Source organism: Melanerpes formicivorus, unplaced genomic scaffold, assembly GCF_026170545.1.
Source record: "Melanerpes formicivorus ecotype bairdi unplaced genomic scaffold, bMelFor1.0.p_v2 SCAF_17, whole genome shotgun sequence".
Classification (NCBI taxonomy): Eukaryota; Metazoa; Chordata; class Aves; order Piciformes; family Picidae; genus Melanerpes; species Melanerpes formicivorus.
The window spans coordinates 12303775-12309276 of NW_027142369.1; the positions used below are offsets into that span (position 1 = coordinate 12303775).

General features: G+C 40.4%; 1 long non-coding RNA gene across 1 annotated transcript; it reads left to right on the forward strand.

Moving 5' to 3' along the window:
• Positions 1–2780: 2780 nt before the first annotated feature.
• Positions 2781–3988, forward strand: LOC137446516 (uncharacterized). Its single transcript, XR_010988668.1, has 3 exons — positions 2781–2837; positions 3490–3629; positions 3896–3988. It is a non-coding gene; the product is annotated as an uncharacterized lncRNA (long non-coding RNA).
• The last annotated feature ends 1514 nt before the right edge of the window (positions 3989–5502 follow it).

Genomic DNA, 5502 nt, shown 5'->3' on the forward strand with positions numbered 1-5502 from the left:
GATTTTGAGAACTTCTCCAGTCTTTGGTACGTAGCATATGCTCTGTCCTCAGGGAAACTAACTGACTCTTGGTCAACAGCCTGGCTTGAGATAAGATAAGTCAAATGCCAGGAGCATAGAAAATATCCTCTTTGCATATCTGACCTTAGAAAGGTAGTTTTACAAAAAGCCTTGAGGACCTCTCTCATTTTGCTATCTGAGAGATTATGCTCCCATGCCACACAATACAGGTATGGTCATGCAACTGCTCAAGCTTCCCTAAAAATTAGGGCTGAAACTGTCAGTGCTAAATAAATTCTCAGACTCTTCGAGGTAAGGCTTGATGGGGTGCTGAGCAACTCAGGAATGTCCCTGCTCACTGCAGGGAGATTGGATCAGATGACTGCTAAAGGTGCCTTCCAACCCAGTGCATACTATGATTCCGATTCTATGATTCTTTGATTCTCTTTCCGGCATTGAGCTATGCAGAATATAAAAAGAGTTACTAAATATACCTTGACAGTCTCTCTGTCTTTTCTTTAATATGAGGTTTCCCCTCATATGCTATGGCACTTAGGAAACTGTTACCAGAGGGCTGCTCTTTCCTTTGTGAACTGGACAAAGCCAGGTTAAAAAGTAATTGTAACTGGTTATTCGCATTTGGGGCACACTAACATTTTGTCTTATTTTAACTGTTTTCCTACTATGCTTTAATTTCCTACCATTTTGATGAAACTATTTAAATTCCCACCCCCCCCACCCCCCCTTTTTGCTTTTGGTGCTTTCAGTACTTCCTTGCACTTGCTTGTTAATATTTTCATCTGTAAAATAATTCTGCCTGAATGCTGTGTCATGGAGGTGGTCTGTGGAGGGGAACAATTCCTTTGTAAGATTTGTGTCAGATCAGGTTCATTCTGCTCTGTCTGGAGCATAATGGTGATACATGTTATCAAAACAGTCCATAGATGAAACTCAAATCACCTTTCTTTCTCTGCTGTCTTCACACATCTGATTCTGCCAAGGGAGCTGTTTTGTCTGTTGTCCATATTTTCAGGTTTTTGCATTCTTTTTACCCATTCTGCTGCAGTTCTTAAAAAAAACCCAAACCCACACCACCACCAAGAACACAAAAAACCAACCCACCCACACATGCACAAAAAAACAACAAACAAACAACCAACCACAAAACCCCACACCACTCAGCTCATGAGCATATCCAAACATCTAAGCTTTCAGGTTTTGTGATATTTCTAGTCTTCGATCACTGAAATGGATGTGACTTACCTGACTTCAGAGTTTCAGAGCTGAACAAAAGCATGGAGTGTGACATTTGACATTAATGTCCTTTAAAGAAGTAAGGTCAGAGCCCTGGTGTTACTTCATATCCTGGGCTCAGATTCATTTCCTTCCATGGCTTTATTTCCTGGATATCATCTTATCTCTCTTCATGTTGTTCTTCAAGTCTCCCAGTCTGTATAGGCTGTTCCTGTTCTCCCTTTCTGGGTTTTTATTTGTTGCAGCAAAAGAAACGTATTTTTCCACTAAAAAGTCATTTAACTCATGACCTGTGTTCCTTGGTCTGAACCAAGATGAGATTTCACTATGATGAGAGCTGCACATAGATAAAAATAGATACTTTTTTTCCCCTCTATGTGTGTTAAAGCCAAAGGTTAGATTTATTTTTTAAAAACCTAAGGAATGAGACAGAGGAAAATTAAAAAGCACACATTTGTAATGGTGTTTAGATGGTGACCTGATCATAGGATGTTAGGGGTTAGAAGGGACCTTCAAAGATCATCAAGTCCAACCCCCCTGCCAGAGCAGGACCACCTCTTCTTCTTCATGTTGATGCAACAGAAGGCAAAGATTCTCAGACTGGTAGGGTTTGCTAAGCCCTGTTTTAAGGGGACATACAGATCAGATCCAGGAGTCACATTTGTATTGAAAAAATCTGCTTATGACTGGGCATGGAGCAACAACCTGAGACAGGACAAGCCACAGAATGATATGCTGATAGGGAAAGAAATGGAATAACATGCAAGCCCTCCAGCTTTGTGGTAAGACAAAGAAATACTGAAGTTTGTTTTGATTCACTAATGGGTCAGCAGAATCAAACATCCAGTGCACTAAGGCCAGTGTCAGAAAAGTAACATCTCAAGCAAGGATTGTGAAGGAACTGTACCTAGAGGACTCAGGTGCCTTCAGATCATCACTCATTAGACTCAGATATGAAATTCACCTTCAGGTAGCTGTGTGTATGAAGCCAGGTCAGAGCTATTCACAATTGTAAGTACACATCAAGAACAGAGAAGTGAAACTCAAATCGACTGCAGTTCCCAAAATAGCCATGCTGGTTAAGACATAATATTGGTCCTACAAGGATCCTGTCTTCTGCAGTGATCAATAGTCCTGCTTGGAGAAGTAATGTAAGAACAGTCAAATATAGAATGACCCTTCTCTTGTGTAATTTCTGTGACAAATGACGTGTCAGGAACTTCTTTGAACGGAGATGGCATCTGCATTTAATGGCTTTGGATGGAATTCTATGCTGTGCTTGATATTCAGCGCAATATTCTCCTATCACTGACCGATTCTTTTAGTTCACATATGCATCTCTTCTCCAGAACACCCTCTAATATATAATTTATTTAATAAGCACAATAATTTTCAATTTAAACTCTAGATTTTACTGGCACCTTGCAGTTCTGTGTTATGAGGAATAGTGAATAACTGTCGTCTTCTCATCTTCCTCAGCAAAGGTGTGTGTTTTACACACCTTTCTTGTGTGTCTCTTCAGTTGACTCTTTTCCAGGCTGAAGAATCTGAAGAATTGCTGCTAGGGCAACAGCTAGCAGGTGGTGAGCAATTGTATTGTGCATCACTTGTCCTTTCTTGGGTTTTATTTCTCTCTCTTTTTGTTATGTTCCTTTTCACAACAAGTATTATTTTAATGTTTTATTATTACAGTTAATATTATTAATACATTTTAGTTTGGTTATTAAACTGTTCTTATCTTGCACAAATTTTAGGGTTTTTTTCTCTGATTCTTCTTCTCATCCCACTGGGAGAGGGGAGGAGTGAGCAAGTGGCTACATGGTGTTCAGTTATTGGCTGAGGTTAAAGCACAACACAACAAAAATAGTAAAACCCTGGAATCAGATGTCTGAGATGTGTATCTCTGCCACTAGGGTTTTTAAGGACAAATCAAACATCTGTCATGGGTACTTAGGTCTAATTGATTCTCCTGTACAGCAAAAAGATGGACTAAAATGACCTTTGGGGATCATTTTCAGTATTGTTTTACCCATTTTTGGGGGGTGCTTTTTAGTTGTTTGGGGGTATCTGGGTTTGTGTTTTGTTTTGTTTGTTTTTCTGTTGCTTATTTGTTTTACTTTTGTTTGGTTTTGGTTTTGCTTGTGGTGGGTTTTTTCCTTTCCCCTCTGGATATGTTGAGCTATTACTGCATTAACCACTGCTTAGATTATTGAGTAATATTTAATTTCATTACAGAATGACATCAAAACTGCAAGTGTAAAATCTGCTTAAAAAAGAATAAGAATTAAACACAAGCAGGCTAACCCTGGGAGAAACCCAGAAAGAAAAAGAAGAGAAGCACACAAAATATGAAGAACTGAAGAAATCATTTTTAAGTAAGTATTGAGTAGTTCCTCTGCACAGTGGGGCTTTTTCTTGCTGTTTCCAAGAGCAGCCTGCCACAGCCCTTTGTCTGCCTATGGCCCAGATGATCTATGAAAAGGGATACAACTGGAATGTGGACATGGCCATAACATAAATATGAAGCAATTTTTAGAAATGCCAGGCTAGTTAAACAGATTGGTTACTGGCAAGACCTAGGTATATTTATAACAGCTTCAATTAATGCTCACTTTCTAAAAACCCTTCCCTTGCTTTGCAGAAAAGAAAGATGAAAAGGTACAAGTCAAAAGAGCCATCCAGCAGTCAATCAAAACTACTGGGAAGCTCAAGGAGGACACGGTAATAGCATAAAGTTTAGCAGTACTGCTTCTGGAGAGATTCCACCACCACCTTTATGCCTTTCTGTAAAGACCAGGGACACATGGATGCTGGGACTGGAGAAAACAGGCAGGGGCTGGGGACATACCTTCTCCTTTGTTGCTGTGCTTCCTACTGGTGATGCCCCAGACCTCAGCTCAGCCTGTGTCCCCACATTTATACTGAGGTGCACTTGGGCATGATTTTGTGTTCCTTAGGCACAGAAGCAAGTCAAATCCAAGCTGGTGAACTAAGGGCACTTGAGAACCTGCTTCTATTCAGATGCCTGCTACAGTTAGAGCAGAAATGTCTTCCATCTCAATAACATGCATTTGAAAAATCCTTCTATGTCCTTATCTCTTCTCCTGTATTTCTCATCTCTGACTCAGCCATTCAATCAGCACCAGTATGAGGAAGGAGAAGAATTCAAAGCTGTGAGGGTAATTTCAGCAGTTCAAAATGTTTGAGGCATGGAGAATCTACCTCTCCTAGACAGTGTCCATGCAGAGCTCACACAGTGACTCTGCCTGTCAGCCACCCTAGGAGCTGACACAGCTGGTGAGTGCAGTAGGCACAGTGCACATCAGACCTGCTGTGCCCACACTGGCCAGTTTTATGGTCCACATGCAACCGGTATGTACTGGGGCCATCTGCTTAGGGCTGCTGGACATCAGGCAGCCTGGCCAGAGCTTGCTTCAGCTGTGCTGTACATCCCAGGGAAACAATCAAATTGCCTTTGCTTTCTGATTCTCTACTGGAACAAAACTTCTGGGTGTAAAAGGAACACAGTCACACTTTCTGCTGTTAATAGGGAGAATTAAAGTACCTTTAGTTACTAAGAAACATAAGACAAGCTTAGTAAACTACAAAAAAAGTCTCTTGTGAGACTTATGGTAGACTTGACAATGCTAGGTTAACAGTAGGACTTGATGATCTTAAAGGTCTTTTCCAAACTAAATAGTTCTTTGATTCTATGATTCTGTAACAAAAATCCTTTTTGCTTTATTTAATTATAAAAATCTTATATAAAGATCAGTTGGCAGTAAATAGTTAATCATTAACAGCTGGAGCTGAGGAACAAACTGCAGAACAAGACTGATGCTGCAGCTGGCCAGCCGAAACATCATACAGAGAGTATGAAGCTGCTAGAACAGGACATCTATGAGATCAGCAGGAAACTTGACATTGTGAACACTGAGAACTGCAGATTCAAATTAGTAAGTATATTGAAGCTTGACAGTGCTCCTACTCAGGGTGTTCATTTCTCATTTGTCAGAGAACTAGCTGTGGAAGATGATGAAACATCAACAGCACAGGGCAAATGTGGCCTTATAAATGAGTATGTGGGGCTGTGTTTAACCTGGAAGGAAACAAAAGAGGAATATCCAAGGGCTATGCATCTCCCTGGGGCATAATCAATATCTTATATCTGCTGTATTCTATCAGGAGTTGTAGGAAAGGGCCTTCCTGAATGTGAGATGTAGAGCAGGCCTGTGCAATTTGGAATAT